The 23,864-nt window shown below is 57.7% G+C and overlaps 1 protein-coding gene across 3 annotated transcripts in view; it reads right to left on the bottom strand.

Annotated features, from left to right (window-relative positions):
• Window positions 1-23,062, bottom strand: part of LRRN2 (leucine rich repeat neuronal 2) — a 40,128-nt gene extending 17,066 nt beyond the window's left edge. Inside the window, exons 1-2 of one of the 3 annotated variants that reach the window (XM_074564386.1) lie at window positions 22,522-23,062; window positions 22,111-22,202 (exon numbers count right to left, since the gene is read on the bottom strand). The gene's annotated coding sequence lies outside the window, so the exon portion shown is untranslated. Of the gene's footprint in view, window positions 1-4,026; window positions 4,245-22,110; window positions 22,203-22,521 lie in introns of those variants that run through there. The other 2 variants (XM_074564387.1, XM_074564388.1) reach the window with 2 other exon arrangements.
• Between the last annotated feature and the right edge of the window lie 802 nt (window positions 23,063-23,864).

Consider the following 23,864-nt stretch of genomic DNA (forward strand, 5'->3'; position numbering starts at 1 on the left):
ACAGCTCCAACCCTTGCCATTTCCCCACCCAGACCCTTCCCGTCCGGGCAGGAGAGCCCGCAGGCGCTGCTCAGATGGCAGGAGCATCACTGGTTTTGCTCTGCCGCTTTATTTATTCCCTAATCCCTCGCCTGCCATTTGCCCTTTCCGACTCTTGCTGCACTGTTTGACTGTTTCCAGAGCTATCTCCGCGATCTTCTTCCTGAGTGGCAATAGCTAATTTAGAGCCCTTCAGCTTGTAAAAGCCATTGCTGAGCTGCTGAGAGCCTAGCGCAGGGTTTCAAATGGTGTTTGCCTCCTTAATCACCCCGAAGCTTTAGAAAATGTTATCTGTGATCAGCAAAGCTCCTGGTTCCCTGGAGAGCTGCATGTCCCAACCCCAGCACCCTCAGAGAGCACCCAGCGTGCCAGGATGCCCCGAGCATCCCGAGCCCATTTAAAACCCTCATCCTTCCCCTCTGCTGTGCTCAATTCCCACTTTCCACCCTCGCGGTGACCTCCAGTTTGCTCCAGCACCTTCCCGGCAAGGCACAGCTCCAGCCTGCCCGGGTCGGAGGCAGATAGTGCCGGTCCCTTCCCCAAACTGGTGTGACTGGTGTTGGCCAGCGGTGCCCGGCAGCAGGGAGCCGTGCCGCAGGCTCAGCCTGTCCTCGCCACTGCCGTGCCATGGCTGAGAAACAAACAGCTCCAGCCCGGTAATGAGCTCCCCCAGTTCCTCCTCCCCGCCGTGCTGTGGAGCAGCGTGTTAAATAATTCAGGCGAAGCTCCTGAACTGCCTGGAAAACACCTCCAGGTCTTTCCTAATGAGCTCGCTACGGACCCACCGTCCAAGGCTAGAGAGGAGCAGGGAGGGCCAGTCCCTCCACCAGCGCAAAGACACCAAGCCAGCACGGGCGACTGCGCTGTCCCCAAACGCGGTGGCAGGGCTGGCTGCCGGGTCCCCAGATTCCCGAGCCATGCAGGCAGCACCACAAGCATCTCGTGGAAGGAGGGAGGTGGCTGGGCCATGTCCCGGCTGGTGCAAAGCCGACCAGGAACCGCATCGGTGGCCACAAAGGGCCACGAAGCAGAAGCGGCAGTGCCAAAGCCAGGCAGATTCAAACCAGGCAGAAATGGGGGACGCAGCAGAGAACAAAACCTGGAGCAAAGTCCCCCACGGGGAAATGGGCTCTGCTTGCGGGTGCTTTCAAAGCCAAATCCTTTCAGTATGGTCCAAGCCCGGCTACTGGGGCGTTGCATGGAGCTTACTGGTGGAGCAGGGCACAGCCTCCCTCCATCCCCAAAGCCTCGCTCCATAGACGAGGGTGGCCGGGGAGAACCACGCCGCACCCCACAAGCAGCAACGGCTCCGGAGCAGAGCTGGAAAGCCCCGGATCAAGCCCTACACCGCTGACATTTCCCTGTGTCCCCTCGTTTTTCCCCTCCAGCATCCCCGTTCCCTTCTGCCGAGCCCCGCGGTGCCCTAGGCAGAGTCTGGACGCGTCCCCCAGCCCGGCGGGGGGGCAGGAGCGGGGCACTGCGGAGGGAACACACAATAATGTCACTCATGCCATTAGCAGGGCCCTTGTCCTCCTGTTGCCTGTCATTGTCTGGTTCTTGGTGGCAGCTCCGATGACAGACACGGCTGCTGTGACGCGACTCCCCGGGGGTCTTGGGAGCACCGGGGACAGGAGGAGGAGGCGGAGGAAGGGGGAGCAGGGTGGGTGGTGGGGCCACGGGCCAACACATGCATCTTGCTGGGAGGGAGCATGTCCAGGAGGGAGGATTCGGTCCCACCGAGGCCGGCTACAAATCCAAGGTTTAATGTTCGCTTGGCAACCTCCTGCAAGCAGGTTAAGGCTGCGGAAGCGGAGCCTGCTGCCTGTCAACGGCGTTTTGTGCTGCTGCTTTGAGGCTACGGGAGTGACAGTCGCTGAAAATGCACATGGGAAGAAAGTGGTGGGAAAAAGAGGGAGATGGAGACGATGGAGAGATCCCCTGTGGGCTATGGACCGCGCGGGGCTGCTCTCACTGCCCAAATTCCCACCCAACTCTCATCTCAGGGGGAAATTTGCCCTGGCTTCTGAGCTCCTCTGCCCTCTGTGGACAGTCCCCATAGTCCGAAGGGGCTCTAGGAAAACCGGATTAATCCCTGAAGGCAGGAAAATCCGGGGGATCCGCAACTCCAGAGGCAGCAGCCCCAGCTCTGCTCTGGCAGACCGTTCTGCCCGCGTCGCTCTTGCCCTCCTCCCAGCAGGACCTCAGGGGTGGGTGCACCCATGGGCGACACCGTGGCTTGTCCCACTCGTGGTTTCTGGGTGGAGGAGAGCACCTGCGAGCCGAGCCCCAGCCCTTCGCCCGCCGCAAGCCAGAAACCGAGCAAGGCCAACATGGGCTTGTCTGGAGAGTCCTGGCCTTGAGAGCGGAGCAGACGCGAGTCCCAGAAGGCCCCACCAATTCCAGCTAATAAAAAGGATATTTCACACATCAGGCACTTCGCAGACACGTTAATGAGAGCAAACAAAGGCTCCGCGATGCAAATTAAGGGATGCAGGAAAGCATCTCCCAGGATGGGCACCGCCGGTGGCAGCCAGCCCAGCTTTGCCATCCTCCTCCTGGGGGACACCCCCGGGACCACCCCCGGGACCACGGCCGGACTCTGCCCTCCGGCAGCGCCACGAGGCTGAAAGGCTGCTTTGGAGGGCAGCACCGTGGGGCTGGGGGGCAGAACCGGGTAGGCTGAAGCTCCCCAAAGTCACCCCCAGGCCTGGGGAAGGGACCAGCGTGGTGCTGCGGCCGCTCCCCCGAGAGCGAGAGGAGGCAGGATGCCAAGGAGCCGTATTTTTCATGCAGCCGAGCACCTCATAAATACAAGGGGAGGCCAAGGGGGAGCTTAAATCACTGCCCCCACTCCTGCCATATATTTCAAGCACAGAGGAGGGGCCAGCGGGTGGCTTGCCGCCCGGGATGCTCGCTGCTGGCCGAGGGGATAAGGCCCGTGGCTGTCCCACTGGCGGGCAGCAGGTACGGCCACAAGCCCGGTGGGATGCAGCAACTCCCGACATCGCCCTGATGGAGCAAACGGCATCACTGGAACAGTGTGTCCTCATCCTCCCAACGGGCGGGGGGTAGATGGGTGCTGTGCACCCTGAGGGGCTGCACCCACGTTGGACACCCATGAAATCCAGTGTCAGCTCTCATTGGGACAGTCCTACCAAAAGCGGATTACGATCCAGGATCTTGCTTCAGCTCCGGTGACAGTAGGAGCTTTAAACTACCCAAATGCTACGTTAGAGTCTGATTTCTGCTACTCGCCATGCGGAGTATCCAGAAATGGAAGCATCACTAGAAGGGTTAATCCCACCCCCACCCCCCCCGGCTTTTCCTTTCCTAAAGGAGAGATTTCATGCCATGCTGAATAAATAAAATAATGTGATATTACAAAAGACTGCAGCTCAGTATATTAGATACCACAGCACTGTTGCAGGGCGTCTGTCAGCACCAATCACGATGACTGATGACTTATCAAGAATGGACCTGACATTTCCAAATGAGCTGTTTTGATAGAGTTGTCACTCAAAGGGGAGCTAAAATAAAATAATAATAATAATAAAAAACCCAGATAGGAACAGGAAGAGAAATGGAAAACATTTGCCGCCTCTGTCCCACCTATTTAAGGGTTCCCAGCTTGGCAGCAGGACGATTTGGTGTAGAGCATCGGTGGGTTGGGAGGGACGCGCACGGAGACTTTGCTGAGGCTGCGGCTACAGCCCAAACGTCCCTTCCAGACCCGACCCACAGCCAGGGTGCGGAGGGATGGGCGGCCCCAGCGCCCTGGTCCACTCAGCGGGGCAGGATGCGGCCGCCCCGGCCGCTGCCCAACTTGCTAATGGAGGGGGGTCAGGCAGCCAGCGCACGGGGGCACGCGCGCCCGTGTCCTTTCCTTCAAATGGCTTTTAAACTCTCCAATTTCAAAGATAAGGAGGCAGCTACGAGTTTTGTGAAAATATGCGGCCCGGGAAGGCTTCAGTGGGTGTTTAAGCTCACCAGGCAGCAGCACTGATCACAGCCGGCTCCATCGGGGTGTCAGAGCTGCTCAGCATCCCGACGCGCATCCGTGGGACAACCGGTTGCAGCGTCTCCGATGCTCAAGGCATGGTGTTGTCCACTGGAACACCGCGTTGCCACTTAGGGCTACGAAGATGCTGAGGGGACTAGAACATCTCTCTAATGAAGAAAGGCTGAGGGATTTGGGTCCTTTCAGTCTGGAAAAAAGACAACTGAGGGGGGATCTTATCAACGCTTATAAATACTTCAAGGGGGGGTGTCAGGAGGATGGGGCCAGGCTCTTCTCAGTGGTGCCCAGGGACAGGACAAGGCGTAACGGGCACAAACTTGACCGTGGGAAGTTCCATCTCAACACGAGGAGGAACTTCTTTGCTGTGAGGGTGGCAGAGCCCTGGCACAGGCTGCCCAGAGAGGTGGGGGAGTCTCCGTCTCTGGAGACATCCCAACCCCGCCTGGACGCGTTCCTGTGCCACCTGCTGTGGGTGACCCTGCTCTGGCAGGGGGCTGGAGGGGATGATCTCCAGAGGGCCCTTCTGACCCCGTCATTCTGTGATTAACGCTGGAGATCTCCATGCAGATATTATACATCAGACCGGTGCGGTCTGTGCCCGGGTCTGTGCCCGGGTCTGTGCCGCCGCTGCCGCGCTGGAGCAGCTCCCGGGGCAGAGCTGGCAGCAGAGGGGCAACACACAGGCAGAGCCTTTGGGGAGCGTATTGCTGTGTCTCCTTGCCTTTTCCTCCAGGCACTGTGCATCCACTCGAATTACTTAAATAAAGTAATATCGCAGTGTATTATTTCTCTTCTGGAGAGGGAAATTTGCAGAAGATACAGAGTCCCTCTATTATTTCTCTTCTGGAAAGGAAAATTTGCAAAGGATATGGAGTCCTTCTTGAAAACCCAGGGCTGTGTCACACTGCAGGCAGCAATATTAAGCTTTGGAACAGGTTATTAACCATTGGAACAGGTTATTAAGCATTGGAAGAGGCTGCCCAGGGAAGTGGTTGTGGCACCATCCCTGGAGGAATTTAAAAGACGGGTAGACACAGCGCTTAGAGATACGGTTTAGTGATGGTTTTTGTCAGAGTTTGGTTAATGGTTGGACTCGATGACCTGAAAGGTCCCTTCCAGCCCAGGCCATTCTATGATCCCAATATCACCCTGGCCCTGGTGGCTGGGAGCCAATGAAGCCCTGGCAGGGCTGGATGCGGCGCCTTGCCATGGGGAGAGCCTTCCCGCAGGCGATGGGGCAGCTCCCAGCCCCGGCACGGAGAGAATGGGTATGCAGCATCCCCCATGCCAGAGGTGGCTAGCACGGTGCAGGGCTGCAAGCCCGCTCCCAGCCAGCCCCTTCCCCTTGCAGCCAGCAGGATTGTGGCTGCAGGACCCCCAGGAACACGTATGCAGATGATGGGTGCCTCCCCCGGATGGGTGCTGCTGCAGCCAGAGCACCCATGAGGCGGGCAGGGAATCACATCGGGGCAGAGAGACAGCCCACCATCGACTTGTCTTCGGAGGAACCGACAAAATATGGTTTTCAAAAAAACCACCGAAGCTACTCTCCGCGTGACTGAGCTCTGAGCAGATCTTCATCCATTCGTGGTGCAGGAGGAGGGAGAGGGGCTGGTTTGGGGGGAACTTTCAGATGTGTCGTTGCAGGTTTGAAAGGACTGGAAAAAAAAGATGAACCTGACGTGGGATGTCGGCATGTGGGTGTGTGTGTATGCGTATTAAGAGCAAAGAGAAATTCAAGAGCCATTTTCAAGCAGAAACCTACAGTGGCAGTGACATGCTAAGTTTTTCTTCTACATAATGCAGAACAAACTACAGGACTTTACCTTTCCAGTGCCTCCTCTGCAGCCGCCTCCAGGGTATTTACACCAGCCATGGCAGGGGGAAGAAAGAAAAGCTCAAACACACCATCGAGGGGCCAAATTTTGGGGCAGGCTTCTCCAAAGGTGCGCAGGGTGCAGATTGGCATCCCTAAGCCCCTCGGAAATCAAACCACGGCAAGGAAGTGCTCTAGGAATAGCACAGGAAAGGCAGATTGCACATCACCGAGATCCTCCCGCTGGCTGTGAAATAGCTGTGATGAGCCCCTTAAGATCAGGGGTTAACGAGCACCGAGTCCAACCTCTGCGTCCCCAACCCCCCCAGCAAAGCAGCACCACTCAGCATCCCGTGCCCAATTAAATAGGATGCTCTAACGGGGTCCTCCTGGCCCTGACGAGGCCCCATCATTATGTGATTGCTGCCAACCCCAGCTGGAGGCTCCAGCAACTGTCACCATCCCGGTGACAGTGGCAGCCGCGATGGTGACGCCGAGATGGCTGCGGCAGGGCTGGGTGGGCATCGCTGCAAGGCTGCTTTGGCCAGCTTAGGGGAAACCTGGTGGTCCCTGACTCTGGGCTGGTCCGACCAGGCATGCAAAGAGGCTGGATCCTGCTGGATGCTGGGGGCTGAGCGGGTGAGGAGGGACGCTGGGCTGCAGGCAGCCAGGTGCGTGCTTAGGGCTTTCCAGGAGTGATTTTAATTGTTTTTAGCTTCAGACAAGATGAGCTTTGACCTCAGTTGCACTAACAGCTAACCGAATCAGCCGTCACTGAGCCCCAGATGTCTGCGGGGCACGTTAATCGTAACTCCGGGCGAGGGCTGTGGAGGGAGTCGGGGGCACGGCTGGGGCAGAATCGCCCCCGGATCCTCCCCAGGCAGCACAAAAAAACGGGGAGGCACATTGAGCCCATGGCGATGGCGGGCAGGGTCTGCCAGGCTGCCCTGCGAGCCCACGAGGCGCCCAGGGTGCCCGCGGGATGCTGCTGCCGGCGGCACGTTGGGCTGCAGAAAGGGGGTGAGCAGGGAAGGATTTCACTTACTTTAACCGGCCTCGAAAAACATTTCACCTTAAAGAACTTAACCACTCGCCAAAACTGAAGTTTTGCTATTACCACCTATAAACAGTAAAACTTCTATTTCAACTTGCCATGTTTTGAGGTTTTTTTTTCCTTGAAATTAGAAAACCTTGGAGTAGAGGAGATTCATTTTCACCTATGAATTCGGTAATTTTTTTTTCTTTAGGTTCATGACACTTTTCGGAAAGGAGGAAGGAAGGTCACTAGTGGCGGGTCAGGACCCTCTCTAGGTGTTACAACAGTCTCGCGGCTCAGTGTAAGGGGTGTGTAGGACTGGGATGAAACAGAAATCAAGAAGCCAGTTTCAGCGACTAGCATTTGAAGACCCCGCTGCACAGCGCGACTCCCACGCTCCTGTTCAAGCGAGGGATGCATTATACAGGCCTTTCAATTAATACCCCTTCTTCTCCCGAGTTCGATGCAACCCCTGCCCCGACCTGGAGATGACATTTTTCCCTGCGAGATCAGCTTATGTAGCTGCCATTTGATCTTCGTCTTGCTGATATACCTATTTCTCCTCTTCCCTTCGCCCTGCCCCTTCTCACGACTCGTTGCCTGCTGCTTTTAATGGGGCACAGCGGGCGGCCGCGTCCCAGCGTGGGGCTGGAGGGCACGCTGAGACTCAACCTCGCAGGCTTCGGAGAAGCTCTGAAACCAGGTTTCTGTTCATCCAAGGGTCACAGAAAATATGTTTTCCCTTTAAAGCAAAGCTATTAAAGCTCAGGCTCAAGCCATATTCCAGTCCGGGTGATTACTGCCTGCCAACGCCTCATTCCCTCTGCAGTTTTAATTGGTGCTATTAAAGAGCTGCAATGCTTCACCCCAGAAGAGGCTCGGTCTCTCTCGCAGGACGAAGGAGCCCTTTCCTTAGTGGTCGGGTTAAAATTACGGCGCTCGGGGCTGGGGAGGAGGGAAAGCGGGTGGCAAAGTGCCTGCTCGCTGGCTCGGCAGCGTCCTGCTGTCGCTTTGCCCTGCGTTAGAGGATGCGCAGAAGTTGCAGAACGGGAGGGGGGCGAGGTCGGACTTCTCGGAGGTGGGTGATGTGATGTGCGAACAGAGCAGAGAATCGCAGAATCATAGAGTTGTCTAGGTTTGAAGGGATCTTTCAGATCATCGAGTCCAACCCAACGCTGCCAAGTTCACCACTAACTCGTGTCCCTCAGCGCCATGTCTACTTGTCTTTTAAATACCTCCAGAGATGGTGATTTCACTGCCCTGGGCAGCCTGTTCCAATGCTTGATAACCCTTTCTGTGAAGAAATGTTTCCTAATATCCAGTCTAAACCTCCCCTGGCGCAACTTGAGGCCATTTCCTCTTGTCCTACCACCTGTTCCTTGGGAGAAGAGACCAACCCCCAGCTGTCTCCAGCCTCCTGTCAGGGATTCATAGAGAGCGAGAAGGTCTCCCCACAGCCGCCTTTTCTCCAGGCTGAACATCCCCAGCTCCATCAGCTGCTCCTCACAAGTTCTCCAGACCGTTTTCCTTGTTCTCCAGACCCCTCATCAGCTCAGTTGCCTTTCTCCGGAGCCGCTCCAGCCCCTCAATGTCTTTCTTGTAGCAAGGGACCCAAAACTGGACACAGAACTCGAGGTAGGACCTCACCAGTGCCCAGTACAGGGGGGCCATCACTTCCCTGGTCCTGCTGGCCACACTATTGCTGACACAGGCCAGGATGCTGTTGGCCTTCTTGGCCACCTGGGCACACTGTTGGCTCATAGTCAGCCGGTCGTCAACCAACAGCCCCAGCTCCAGCGCCTCGGGCTGCCATATCCCCATGACAGCTCATGTGGCTGCTTCAGGCTGAGGAGGGAGGAGAAAGGAGGCTGCCAGGCTCAGAAAGCGGCGAGGTGTTGCCACAAAGTTCACCAAACTCAGACGGCTCTGCTCATCCCGACCCCACCGGGCATCACGCAGCTTCCAGCCAAAGCTACGGCACGGAGTGACTTGGTATTCGAGACCCAGCAACCACCTTCTTCAATCTAAATTAAGTGTTAAAGTGAAAGGCAATTCAGCAGGACCGTGAATTCATTAGAAAACAGCTAGATCCAAAAGGTGTTGCTGATGATAACGTGCCGGGGAGGTGGGGATGGGGCGAGGGGAGCAGGGTGCAGACAGAGACATAGAAGCAGCAGCCAGTTAAAATCAGAAAGGCGGGGAGGGGGGGAAATCAGTGCATTATTGTAGATGAAGATTAAATGACAGCCCTGGCTTCAAAGGGCAAGCGTGAGAGGCTAACAGGCTGTGACAAACCAGAATGCATGGACACAGGCAGCCAATTCCCTTAAATAAAACTTTTATTGGCCATGATATCTGAAAACAAGCAGCTCGCAATGGGGATTAATGGTTTTCCCCAGCCGCTCCCAGCACTCTCCGTCCTGGCGAGGGCCACCGTGGCTGCGGGCCGGGCGCTGCCTCCCCCGGTGGCCCCCGCTGCAGCCGGGGATGCCGAAGGGCCGTGGGGCCAGGGGAGGAGGAGCGAGACGGAATCACTTAGCCTTCATTAGGCCAAATTAAAATCAGAAGTGAGATGACAATTACAATTTGTGACCGGCTAATTGTTCTCCTCAGAAGCTGATCGTTGTGCAGATTGGGAAAATTAATTGTTCGCAGTCCCAGGTGGGTTGGCTTTGAACCCTGCCGAAGAAGAGGAGCTCCTGCCCGCGATGTCTCCTGCTCTCCTGCCAGCCCCGGGGATGACGGCCTGCAGGGGGTCTCCAGCAGAGCGCCGGCGGGGCCTGCAGACCCCCAAAGCCCCTCGCTCCTCCAGCATTAGCGCCTGGAGCGGAGCGGAGCACCCCGTGCTGTATGGGATGGCAGGGCTGGGACCTGCCACCTCCACAATGGGAGCGCCCATCTTCCTCCCCCCTCAAGGAGACTTGCCTGCAGACCCCCCTCCCAGCCCACCCAGCCGGGGGGGGAGCTCCCTTCGCGCTGGGGCTCATCACCGCTGCTCCCTCACCCATCCGGCGCTGAGCGCGGAGCGTCAAGCCCAGCTCCCATCAATCAAGCCTCCCCCTTCAGAGCATCCTCCTTGATTTTTATCCCCAGGGTGCTCGGGAAAGGGTGTTGCGAGCGCTCGGATATAATTATAGCTTCTAACGGGGCTGCCAGAGAGGGGGAAGGTGCCAGATTTCAGCGGAAACGGAGACCTCCAGCTCCTGCCTTCGCTCCGGCTCTCCCACCTCCTGGGTTTCTGGCAGGCTCCCCGGCCACGACGCTGGCTGCGTGGGAGCCGGCTCTGCCGGGGGCTGCGGAGCCCGGGCTCGCATCAGCCCCGCGTCCAGGGGGATGCAGACTGGGGCTCTCCCATGGGAAGCCACCCCTCTCCATCAGGCAGTGCCCTGGCGGAGGGACCTTTTCCCTTCTCGTCTCTCCAGGCTGCTAATTAGCTGTGAGGGAGAGCTCAGCCTGATTTCCTCCCCCCCGCCCCCCGCCATGCTGCCACCGCACTCTCTCAGCAGCGAGGCAGGCTGGCGGCTCAGTGACACCCCGGCAATTCGAGTCTAAAGCATCTCCCACAGTCTGCAGCTCCTCTCCCTGCAGGGAGGCTCCGCGCTGGGTCCCTGCGAGCCATGTAGGGGAGGGGGGTCCTTTTTCCACCCCCCCCGCAGCTCTGAGACACAACGGTCTCCCGCAGCCCCGGGGAGGCTGTCGGCAGGGAGCGAGGAGCGGGGTGGCTGCCAGGGGCTGCCAGCAGCCGGGCGCTGGGATGTGATGGCTCCCGTGGCGGTAGGCGCCTGTTGAGCTGCGACGACACGACAGCAGTGGTAGCTCATAATCCGCACAAGTGCGTGTTTGTGCCTCGCAGCAGTTTGTGTGCTGGAGAGACAGGTGCACGCCAGGAAATTATGATATGTATGTCCGCGACATACCGTTTCCCTCCCTTGTACGTTGCAGATCCAGGGAAAGACCCCACAGATCGTTAGGGTGGGAGGAAAGGCCGCCAGCCGGCGGGGAAGAACGGCTCCCCGTTAACCATTTGGGACAAGATTTTCAAAGGGCTCATCTCCCACGCGCCCATCTGAATGATGCAGACAGCTCTGAAGCTCTGGACACTGAGTCCTTTTGAAAAATCAAGCCAGTGCTGCGTAGGAGCCGGGAGTGAAGAGGGATGCTCATATCTCTTTCATTTATTTCTTCATCTCTCTAATCAAATAAACAAGTAGCATGCCCAGAGCTGCAGCGGGCAGGCAGAGGCTGTTTGAACCTTCCTCTCCGGAGATGTTGAAGCCCAGAGGAAAGCGTCCATCTCTCTGTGTTGCTCTTGGCTGCTTGGACCCAGTCCCCATCCCACCCAGCACAAAAGCTTGGTCCCCAGTCCAGCCCAGGGGCATCTCGGGCCCTAAAACCATCAGACCGATGGCCAAGGTACCCGCTGTCCTGGCAGCACGACTGCAGGCGCTGCCGGCGCTGCATCAGCCCGAGTGACCTTCCCCAGCAGATCAGCACGCCAACAGGAGCGATCGATCCCCCTCGGCACAGCCCGGGGGCCGGGGGGGTGCCCATTAAGGTTGGCTCATTTGCAGAGCAGCCCCCCCAAACCTCCCCCCTTCCTCTACCCGCACCAAGGCCAAGGGCAGCATCCTTTGGAGAGGGGATGCTCCGGGCAATGTCAAAGGCTGTTGAGCTCTGCTACCCACGTGGCTCTCCACGAACTGGCCACGAAGCCAATCTGAGCTACAGGCTCCGGAGGGGACAGAGACCCGGGATGTCAGTTGGGGAGGGCACGTCTGTGTCCATCTGTTGGACCAAAAAAAACAGGTCACTGGAATAAAGTATCGACAGGCTGCTGCTGCCTGTCCCCCTGGGGATATTTTAGGAAGAAACATTCTGCCAGCGCAGTGTTCTGATGTCGGTCCCTTCAGAGGGATAAATCGAGGCTCTTTAAACTTTCTTTGGCAGGGGAGGGGCGGGTGGGGAGGAAGAGGTTATTAAACAAAGCTTAAAAAAAGGAAAGAATCCCTGAGCGTAATTAAAATCTAAACCGTGATGGGATCTCTCCTGTTATTTCTCTAGAGGAGTCTGTTGTTGGAAACAATATTTCTCCAGCGAAGCAGCCTTGCTGCAGGCGGGGAACGCTGAGCAGACGGTGCCAAGAGAAGAGGCGAGGGGCAGGGGACGGGGGACCTCGCTCAGCCCTCGTTGTACTGGGGGCTCAGCTGGTCCCTTACCATCTCCAGCTTATTTGCCTCTTCATTCATGGATCGAACTGCTCTTCCAGGGGTGAATGGAGCCAGGAGCTCACCGGGTTGCTGGCCACCGTGGTGGCTGGCTGGGGAAGGGGACGGGCAGGGACACAGGCAGGGTTCAGGGCCAGCAAACGGGCTGTGTGACGGGCAGGGGACTCCGGCATCGGTGGCCGGGCAGCGGAATGGGGTCACATCACACACGCAAAGTGGGGCGAGAGCAGCCACGGCTGCAGCCCAGCCCCGCTCCCTTTGATCTTCAGCAGAAGAAAGGTCAGGACGGGCAACGCGGCTGCATGTAAGTGCCGTGAAATCAGGCTAATTTCTAATTACGGGGAAGTCTCTCCCTCTTATCTTGCTGGCACATTCTGGCCTCCTTGGGCCGCGTGGCTGCGATAAAGGGCTGGAGTTACAAAGCACCTCCTGAGGGCTTGATGACCCCATGGAGTGACACAAAAGAGCATCTCAGCAGCGTCTGCAGGGATGCGGGATGCTCTTGGAGGGAGGGCTGAGCCTGCCCTTTGGAGGCCTGGACTCCCCCGCTGCTTCTCTGTACAAGAGGGACATTGAGGCGCTGGAGCGTGTCCAGAGGAGAGCGACCAGGCTGGTGAGGGCTCTGGAGACCAGGGCATATGAGGAGAGGCCGGGGGAGCTGGGCATGTTCAGCTTGGAGAAGAGGAGGCTGAGGGGAGACCTCATTGCCCTCTACAGCTCCCTGAAAGGAGGGTGCAGAGAGGTGGCTGTTGGCCTCTTCTTCCAGGGGAATAATGACAGGACCAGAGGAAATGGGCTGAAGCTGCGGCAGGGGAGGTTCAGATTAGAGATTAGGAAGAATTACTTTACTGAAAGAGTGGCCAGGCACTGGAACAGCCTGCCCAGGGAGGGGGTTGAGTCACCATCCCTAGAGGTATTTAAGAAACATCTAGATTTGGCACTTCAGGGCATGCACTAGTGGCAGAGATTGTAGGCGTTTATTTTTTGGGGGGGGGGTTGTTTGGTTTTTGGTTTTTTTTTGTGTATGTATGGTTGGACTCGATGATCTCAAAGGTCCTTTCCAACCATGAAGATTCTATGATTCTATGATTCCCACCACAGACCACATCCCGATGAGCTGCTGCTCTATTGCCCCTGCAGATGCCCTGGGGACATGAGGTCCTACCAAACCTACTGGTGCATGGAGGTGGCAGAGGCTCAGCCAGCAGCGAGAGGGATCTTGGCTCTCCCTTCCCGCGCCAGCAGCGGCCCCCCTTGCATTCAACACCTGGGCTCAAAGGTTGCAGGACAGAGCAAAGAGGAGGGAAGCTCCAGCAATAAAAAAGCAAGGACAAGAGCAGATCCGGACTGGTGAGGACCCGTCAAACGAGGGGAACAATCCCCTGCCCCTGCGCTGCAGCAGCTTGTCACTGACCCTAAAATCCCCCAGGTATTCCCATGGTTTTATCCGAGGGTTGAACATTTCAGGGTTAAACTTTTCAGCCAGTAATTGCAAACCCGATGTTTCAGCAGCTTCTTAGGACGTGACAGCCAGAAAGAGCACATCAGTGACATTAAAGGGTTGGAGGTGAAGCTGTTCCTGGCCATGCTGGTGACTTTGTCCCCTTGGTCTCTGCTTGCCCCCCACGCTGTTTCCCATGTAGAACAAACAGAGCAGTGAAAAACCCAAGACTTGATGGTTTGTGCCTCTGAAGGAACCAGGCAGAAAAGCTGAGTGCCACACACTCACCTGCTGAGAACCCCGCACTGCTCGCAGGGCCCAAGCACAGGTTCGGCAGCCAGAAAATGGCCCCCAGGTGAGGGCAAAAAGACTCTCCGAATCTCTGAAAAAGCCTCCCAACGCTTGCAAAGCCAGCCCTGGCCATGCCCGGGTCCAAGCCCTTGCTTTCAGCCCGAGGGAGCCGGGCAGCCCTGCCTGGAGCATTGCTCCAGCCTCGCGAGCTGCTGGGTGATGCTCATGAGCAGCTAAGAAGTATCTAATCCATCCGAATAAATCTGGGTGAGGCATTACTTTTGGTATTAAGCACAGATTTTAAAAAGAGTGCATTTGATTTTCTCTCTGTGCTGAATTTCACCAAGGAAAAGCTCAGGCGTCCTACCAGCATGGGTGGAAACAAGACACTGAAGTCACATCTTGGACCCCATCAAACCCTGCATCAGTTTGGGGGTCTGCACAGTCTGGGACCCCTCTTCCTTCTCCCGGGGCTGTTGCTTTCCACTCCGTCTGGCTCCTGCCTGGTGAGAGCCATTCCTCTCCAAACCCCGTGGTCCTCCAAACCTTCTCTCAGCCTCACTGGGGGAAAAACAAGCCGTGATTTAGCACCTGCCTCTTGCAAAGTGCTGGCCACTGGCTCCTGTCTCCCTGGGAAGCACCGAGGATGCTGCGCCCGGTGTGGGGGGCAGCACCGGGGCAGCCCCCCCAGCCCAACCTGGGCTCCGGCACCGCACGGGATGCGCCTGCTCTTAGAGACTGAGGGGAGACGAGTCAACCTCCGGCAGCCAAAAAAGCCGTAGATTGGTGCAAATGCCAATAAGTCATTAGGAATCATAAGAAAAATGTACGGTTGCCATAGCAACTGGCAGGCACAGCCGTGGGGCTGCTTCACCCCCTCCTCAGGCGCGGAGCAGCTCCAGGTGGGGATGGAGCCAAAGCCCTGTGCCGTGCCCTGAGAAGCCACCGCCACCGGGGAGGGCTCGGCAAGGCGGGGGCAGCTTCACCAGCATCGCCCTGACGGGCTTTGGGGGTGCTGAGTCCCTCCATGGGGAGCAGCAGGGCTTTGTCGCCAGCAGAGACCCCCAAGATGCTTTCTAATGGGATGGGGACCACTCAGTCCTTTGCCAACCATGGGGCTGACTCTGCCATTATGAGCCATGGGGGCTGCACGTCCCCCCCTGCACCCACCCGCTGGGGAGGAACCCACACCCAGCCCTCAAATCTCCACCTTTTCTGTACCAAGGTCCGTGTCCCGCCCCCCCCCCCCCACGTGCTGGTCCCTGCCCATGGCCAAATCGCGGGGCATTGGGAGGCTGATAAAAGTCCCTCCCCAAACTGAAGGGGATGGAAGAAGCCTTCAGGGGTGAGGAACTGTGCTTATTCTTGGCAAAATGCATTCCCAGTTTATTTTAAATCATCGATCTGACTGCTGGGAGCCTGGGGGCGGAGGAGGGGAGAAGGGTATTGCTAGCAGAGAGGGAATTAGCCCGTAGGAGCCTGCGATGAGCCGGGACAACCGGGCCACTGGCATTGCTGAGTTTGGAGGATGCTGGGCTGGAGCCGGAGGCTTTGAGCCGAGAAGTGACCCTGAAGTCACTTCTCCTGGAGGGGCTGCGGGAAGGACGAGCGTTAAGGATCAAAGGTGCATCCCAGCTGCTCCTTCGCTCATCCCTCTCGTGCTAATTGCAAAGCCCCCAGTTTCCAGGGCCGCCATGCAACAGGGAAACTTTGTTCCTGCCCTGGGTCGCGCCGAGCCGAGGGCTGGCTGTCACCCGATGGAACGAGGCTCCACCGCACCGCCCGGTGCCCGTCCGCCCAGCGCGGGCAGAGCGTGAGAAGTTGCCACTTCTCCCATCGTCTCCGGGAATTACAGCCCCACGTGCGTCCCCCCCCTCCCCGCGCCGCAGCTGCACAGGGCTGGCGGAAATGTCACCCACTTTGTCTTTAATTCACAAACATCGTTTCCCCCCCAAGGAATCTTTTTTCGTTTGGGTTTTTGTTTTTTGTTTTTTTTTTTCCCCCTCGATTTATTCACAGAATGAGATCTCTTCCGAGTTTCCGTGAGTGGCTCATCACCTCTTAGTCATCCCGAGCTGCCGCGGGGATCAGGGCGCTGCGCCGCGGGGCGATCCCGCAGGGGGCACGTGGGGGGCAATGCCTGGTTGCAGGCAGCCCCGAGGGCAGGAGGGGGACAAAGGGTCCCCAGCACAGTGGGGTGACCCCCTGACTCCCCCCCCCCCCGCAGTCAATGCGAAGGAAGGATTCAGCCCTGCGGAGCCAGGAGCCACATCAACGCCCCCCCCCCCGTTGCCTCTGGCTGCAAACGTCCCCCCCCCGCCATGGTTTTTAAACCCACTCGTCTCTGCAACTCAATTATTTACAGGCGCTGCCCAAGGAGACTGTCTGCACCAAGGACACCGGGAAAAACAAGATGGCACCAAGCCCTGCGCAGGGAGGATGGAGCTGGCACCCACCTCTGCCCCACAGCAGACCTATCGGAGTGGGGCTGGGGTCCGCCCCCCCCGGGCTGAGCGGGATGCCGTGGTGCATCGCCCTTTACTCTTCCGAGCGCACCCGCAATTTCCTAGGAGAACGACAACTTTGGCAGCCTGCTCCTCTCTTCCCTCCGTCCCCGCTTCCTTCCAGCCCCTTAAAAACAGAAACCCCGAGCAAAATGCAACGTCGGGGCTGCCCGGTGAAGCCCCCCGGCTCCCTGCGGCCACCGCGCTGCAGAGCTGCAGCAGTCCTGCCGCTGCCAGCGCAGAGACGTCGGCACGGTAAGCGATGGCTTTCAGATGTAAACAGCCCCCTTCATTTAACTTCCCTTAAAACCTGAGCAAAACAGGGGAAAAAAACATGCCAAGCCACGGGGGGGAACAAGCATGGCCAAGGAAAGGGGGCCAAAGGGGTACGTCTGCGGCTTGCCAGGAAGGTTTAAGCAGCGAAGAGGGAGTCAACAAAATATTAAAAAAGCCATAAAGCTAGCTGGAGAGTGTCACTGAAATGCCTTTTGTCTTATTTAACAATGGCTATCTTCACAAAAAGGAAAGAAGGGGCGATTTCAGCACGGAGCGGGACTCGGACGCAGGCAACGGACGGGGGGTTGGGGCAGCCCCCAGACCCAGCAGCATCACGGCGGAGCCAGCCCCGGCCCTGCTCCTTGGTCCTTAAAAACGCTCCGGATGCAGGGACGAATCCTGCTGCGTGTCGAGGAACTAGAGGACCCACCGACTGCATGAGCCGCGTTTTGCTGCCGGAGGGTCGGAGCATCGCTGAGCCCCATCTTTGGGACAACCTGCCCGGCTTTGAGCAGCGGTGGCAGCACGTAGGAGTTAGGAAAAGTGACTCAGAAATAGGACTCGGCAGAATTTTCCATGGAAATAAAGGCCTTGTGCTGGGGGAAAAAAAAAAAAACCAAACAGCAGCTCCCGATCAACTGCAGCAATTTGCAAATTGGGATCAAGCGCCGCAGACCCTTTTTTGGGCCAACGTGTCCAAAGTCCAAATGGGCTTTTGAAGTCAAGCGCGCGGCTTTGATTGCGCGTTGCCAAACAGTGGTTTGAACAACCAAAGCACTGAATTCAATTTAATAATCACACTCCGAAGGAGTGTCAGACACCCAATTGCAATGCTTATTCCAGCACAAACCGAAGTCGTTCATTTTCTGACGTTTCACAAATAGGAAAAAAAAACCAACATTTTTTTCCTTTTCAGGTAACCAGATGCTTGTGGTTTTGGTTTTTTTTCCCCTCTATTTTTCCAGGCTGTTGATCTCTATCCGTACGGTCCTGATGGGACACAGGACAGAGCAGAGAAGCTTCCCTGGGCTCTGGGGCAAAGATGCTTTCTTCCCCCGAAACCTGGAGTCAGCTCATCTCTGCCTTTGGGAAAAGCTGGTTAAAATGCAACCCCCTCCTTTTATACTGTTTACAAATTCCTCGCTGATGAAGGCTTTTAAATTCAAAGCAAGCGTTATTAAGTCTCACAGAAGCACAGCGGCCTGTCTTCATGCAAAAAACCAATTTTTTCAGCTTGAACCTGAAAACAGAACTCTGCGTTGGTCAACAGGAAGGACAAAGCCGGTCACGCTCCGACCTCGCACGCCAAGTTTAATCTCGGAGTGATTTTTTTTTTTATGTCTGGTTATAAACGCCACAAAATATGGTTTTATAATAGCGCCTGGGATGGGCTTTTAAAGCCGATGGGTTGCTCTGGAGCCTGGATAGGGTCAGGAGATATCAGAGCATTTATAAGCTGCTGGAGGGGGAAGCTGGCATTAATTCTGAGCAGAGTTGGTGAATAATTTATCACAAGTAATTTATTGACTAAGTTTGTCTCTTTTCCCTGTCTGGGTGAAAAGCACCCCAGTGCCGAGAGCCAGCACAAGACTTAGGCACCACTTAAGTCCCAATTAAGCCCTTTGTGAATTGTCTGGGAACGGATCCCAATTTTCCCATATTTATTTGTTATTCAGAATTACACGCCAAACAGAGCCGGCACATAATTCCTGCTCTGCAGCGTGTTTGCAAACACTTCCCGGGGAGCACCCACTGCGAGGACTCCAGTCGTTTTGGGGGGGATGGGGGTGCCCCATCCCTCCCCGACAGGGATGGTGTCATTTGGGGGACCCCATTTTCCACATCGAGGAGCCCCAGGCACTCGCCACCACCAGGGGGGAAGGCAAAAGGTGCTGGGGCCGCCATCCCCCTGCTCCGAGCTCCAACCGGAGCGATTTTCTCGCCCATTTATCGCCTCCCTAAAACCCACCCATTGGAACAGCCTTTTACAAAAACCTGCTATAAATATACTTATCACAAAATGCTCTCTGCCATCAACAACGGCTAAACCTGCACATATATTTCACCACCTATGAGCTGGCTGATGTCCTGGAACAGTGTCGGGCATTTCGGCGGCTGCCCAGTTCCAGCGCGGGAGGGATGCCGGGAGGGACGCGCGTGGGGACCGGTGTGCCGGAGTCCAGGGCACGGCCGTGGGCAGGCACAGGAGGGCAACGAGGGGATGCCCTGGGCTCCACGAGGAGCTCACGACCCAAGAGCATCAACGACCAAACCCTAAACTCAAACCCAACGTCCCAGTGCAGAGCCTTCTCCGCAGAGACTTCTTAAGGAGAAGTTTTAAACTCGTCTAATTTTACTGTTTTTCCTGGCGCGCTCCCAGCGAGCAGCAGACAGCGCTCTGCGCTCGGCAGCAGCCCTAATTCTCCTGCTCCTGGCTTTCCCCGAGCAGAGCTGCAGCTCTCGGTGGAAAGCACAGGAGAGGGCATTTCCCCCCCACTCCAGGAACAACAATTTCGTTTCCAGGAGGAGAACCAAAGCCACGGGTACCTCCCACGCGTGCTGAGCAGAGGAAGAGCCACTATCGCACCTCACCTTCGGCAGAAGGCAGCGAAACAGCCCCTCGGTGTGTTTCCTGGCTAAAAGGATGCAAGAGGAAGAAGGGAAGGTGGTGGCGAGTTTCTGTGTGAGAGGAGGGGATCCCACGGGCCCCGGGCTGGCAATTCTGCTCTTTAGGAAATCAGCCACGTGCCAGCTGGAATGCTATCCATCCCATGGATGGCTTTTAGGACAGAAGGGAAGAGGCAGTAGTGACCAGGGTCTGCCCTGAAGGTGATTTAGGAGATACATCGTCTGCTGGTTATAAAGACAGGGAGAAAGCCCTGTTTTTTAGGACTTCCCTGCATTTGGAGCGGTGCTGGTAGCGTGGTGAAGTTCCCAACCTTTCAGACGCCCACCTGGGACCTAGCTCTGGACCTTCCTAGCATCCTCCATCCCTGTCCTAGCCGGGAAATTTAGGATCACATCCCTAAATGGCAGTGATCAGCTACAGCGAGGAGTGGGGACAAACCCTCTGCTGCCGTGAGCCGGCATGGCACTTGGAGGCAGGAGGAGCCGCGTCTGGTTGGAGCAGCAGAAGCTCGGCTCCGCGTTGGGAATCGCAGCCTCCGCCGCATCTCCTTTGAAGCGCTGAGCAGAGGGGCTGCCCCGGCCCCTCCGGGGGAGTCAATTATGCAGCTTAATATCCAGTGCTTTCCTGATGCTCCGACATCCCGAGGGAGGTGGGATGGGTTTGGTTGGGGTCCTGCCTAACTCACCACCCCCTTCCCCTGCGCCTGAGGGATTTTCCAGGCTCTGCGATGGGTGTTGGCACAGTTCAGCCCCGGCAGCTGATACCGAGCTCTTTGTTTTACGTTGCAGAAGATAAAAAAAAAAAGATCCCACCCAAAGGAAGGGGTTTGAAATGGCTGAGGAGCAGAGACTCGTCCCCAGATTTGGCCCTCAGCCCTGCCCTGCACAGCCACTGATGCCAATGCCAACTGGGTGCCAAAGCAGCCCCCCCTGCCCACAGAGAGGACCCAGGGTGCTGGGGTGGCAGCGCTCAGATGTCAGGGAAAGGAGAGGCGGGAGCACCAGGAACAGCTGTGTCCCCAGCACAGATGCTGGGCCAGCAGGACCAGTGTCCTCTGCCCCGGGGAGCCAGGACGGGAGCCGGATGATGGTGCCCCATGTCCCAGGCGTGAGCCCCAGGACCGATGGACACCCCCGAGAGGAGAAGCCCCATGGCAGGGAGCAATCAGCGCTCCGGGAAACTTGCACCCAGCCACATCCCGTCATCCCGCGGCCGCACCGCGCTCAGGCTTTGAGAGACGGAAACGAGATGTTCCCTTCCCAGCCTTCCTGTGAGCAATGCCTGCGTCCGGGCTGCGGGATCAGGGCTGCTCATCCTCAAAGCAACAGCAGGGGCTGGGTCCTGGCTCAGCACCGGCACAGCAGGGGGTGACAGGCAGCATCCCTGCGTAGCTTCTGAGCCCTCAGCCCTGGTAGATCATGGCTTGAGGAACCAGATTCTCATGGCCAGAGGTGATGGCAGCACCTACCTGCAACTTCCAGCAAAAGCCTCCCTGGGAACACTACTCCCAGGGTCCTTTTCCCACCCCACAGTGCCCAGCCTGGAGCATCCCCTCCTCCCCTCCGGGGTCCCACTGTCAGGCTGGGACAAGCCCTGGGGAGCACAGGGCTTCACCCCCTCCTCCCCCATGGGAGAGAAGGGCATTGCTGAGATCTCTCCAATCCCTTTTTTTTCAGGCTCCGGCAGGGAGCAGGAGGAGGTTGGGAGGGTCCGGCGCCTGCCTGAGCATCGGGGAGAGGCGAGGACAGCCTATGCCTCAGCCACACACGGAGCCATTGGGGTCCCTCCCCACCCCGAGCACCCTTCCCAGACCGGGTCAGCGCAGGCAGGTGCTGGGGTCCCTGCGGCAGGTCCCTCCCTTTACACAGACCCCCGGGAGCCTGGGTCCCCATCGCTCCCCAGGCTGGCAGGGCACGGCCACGCATCCCACGCTGCGGGAGGGGACGGATGCTTTGCACGGGGGTACAAGCACGGAGACTGCGGGTGGGGGCATGTCCTGTGTAGCTGCGTCGGGGAGATGCATGCATAGAGTTAGGAAGGATTGAGGCAAACGCAAAACCAGCACAGAAATCATTAAAATGACATCATGGACCCAGGGTGGCTGCTCCCTCGGTCTGCTTTGCCATCACCTTTTGCCTGCCACCCCCGGGGCAGCCTGTTGTCTCCTTTGGGTGGCACCAGCAGGTGAAGGAGGGTTGGGAAGGAGGGAGGGAGAGCAAAGGACCAGGCTGGTTTATTCGGCACGGCTTCTTTTCTACGCCTAACTTCACTGCTTTAACGTTTTCTGCGGAGCTCAGGCACAGAGGGGTTAAGGCGTTGGAAGCGCTGCTCCCGGCTGGATCGCATCCTGCCAGCGTCCCTGGGCAAGGCTGGATTTCAGTCTCAGCAGCATCAACCCCCGCGCATCGCCACGGGGTTGGCCACGGTCACCCCACGTTCCCCTCGGTGCCTGGGTGACGACCGACTCCATCCCAGAGGAATTTCCAGCACTGGGAATCCAGCTCCCTCCATCAGTGCCAAGGGAAACCTCTTTTCCCTCGGCTGCCTCACGCACCCCTTGCCCGCTCCTGGACCACGCACCGTCGAGGCGCCGATGCTGTGAGCCTTTCCTATTTTCACCTGCTTTTTTTGCTTTTATTTTCAAATACTCCATTTATCCTCCGTGCCAGAGACCAGCGAAAGCAAAGCTCTGGAAGGAAGGGGAAAAAAACCCAACCCCAAACAAACAAACTGCCGAGCAGCCGGCACTGTGTTGCAGAGCCCCCAGGCACATAAGCCCCCCCAAAAGTCACAACCGACAGACAATACAGTTAATGGGGCTGGAGCCCAACTTACCCTTGGACTCTCCTCCTGTCTCCCAGCGTCGCTGTCATCCGCCTGCCCGTTCCCCGCCACAGCTGCCCGCACATCTGGCTCGGGCAGAGCCCCTGCCGGCAGACAAAGGGCCGGGGTTGCGTTGGACCAGCCAAAGCTGGGGGGTCCGTCCTTGTCCCTTTGGGGATGGGGGGACAGGGACAGCAGGCCACCCCCCTGCCAGGCTGCCCCCACGCTTGCCCTCAGCGCCCGGTCTGGAGGCAGCGGGGAGAGACCATCATCCTTCCCTCGCACGCTCGCCGCTCCCCGCTGCCTGCAAAGGCTCCCCCCTCCTCCTCTTTTCTCCCCTCCCTTTCCCAGTCCTCCTCCTCCTCCTCCTCCTCCTCCTCCTCCTCCTCACTCCAGTCTTGTCGCCACGGACGTGCCACCCACCTGAATCAGCTCCTGCCGGCTGCTCGCTTAACTCCTGCGGCTCTGGCGAGCGGCCGGGGGGGCAGCCCCGGCACCCCCAGCCCCTTGGGGTGATGCTCCCCAGGACCGGAGAGAAAAAGCTCCTGCAAAGGCTGTGCTGGCTGCTCCACATCCTGCTCCCGCTGCAGCGGAGCCCGCTGCAGCACCGGGGTCCCCTCCCCACAGGCTGGGACACTGGGGTCACCCAGCCCGGGGGCGGGCGGTTCTCCCACATGGCCCCACATTAGGAGGGAAGCAGGAGATTCGATAGGGTGGACTTGTGGCCCAAATCCCCTCCTGTCCGCCAGCACCCAAAGGGCTTTTGTTTGCGTTTGGAAAGATCTGTCTGGATGTGGTCCTTGGGGCCACCTACCCCATCCCGGTGTGCCCAGGGTGACACCCATGGGGTTTTGCAGCACCTTCCCCTGCCCCTCTGGCTCTGGCTGAGTCCCCAGGCACGACACGCTGCCAGTAGCTCATCTCCTCTGGAAGGGGATGCTCAGAAACTCTTAACCTTGAAAAACATTGGGGAAAAGCTGCCTTCTGCTTTGCTGTGTCTCAAACGGAGAGGTCTGGGGTCCCAGATGCCTGTCACCCATCTTAAGAGGTGAGGGACAGAGACCCCATCCCCCTTCGCACCCCAGTGTGACACAGGGAGAAGTGTCTCAGAGCCAGGCACAGCCCTGGCTCTGACAAAGGCAGGCTTTGGGGCGGGTGCAGCAGAGCAGCCCCAGCTTTTGTTTGCTTTCCAGCCGTCTCTCCCCAGAAATGCTTTCCCCATCTCCATCCAGCGGCTGTCAGAGCCCTGCGGATGCCACACGCCCCCCGGGGAAGTGACAGTGGCCATTGAATCCCCATTTCACGCTCAGTGAGCTGAGCTGGGGGTCTGGCTCGTTCCCAGAGCATTTGCCTGGGGCGGTGGGCTGGACCGCAGGGACGGAGAACAGACGCGCGCACAGGCGAGAGAGCCAGAGAGGCAGAAGAGGAGAGATTGGAGTGACCTGATTTAATTGGCAGGACTTCAATAACATAAAATCCCTGCCCATGTGCCCAAACCAAATGGGTGATGTTCTGGCATGTTGGCCCCCATTCAGCCAAGCGTTTATGCGGATACTTAATGGGAACACATGCTTAATGTTAGCCTCGCGTAAACGCTTTGCAGCATAAACTGAGAGTCAAAGAGGGGTCTCAGCTGGAAGGTCCCCTCACAGCTTTTAAAACGGCAAGAGGTGAAATGTGAGGCTTTATCCAAATACTGGGGCATGCAGGGTGATGCCGCTTCATTTTGCAAAAACCCCATAAGCATCCTATGAAAGCTGCTTCTC

This window comes from Larus michahellis, chromosome 21 (assembly GCF_964199755.1).
Source record: "Larus michahellis chromosome 21, bLarMic1.1, whole genome shotgun sequence".
Lineage (NCBI taxonomy): Eukaryota > Metazoa > Chordata > Aves > Charadriiformes > Laridae > Larus > Larus michahellis.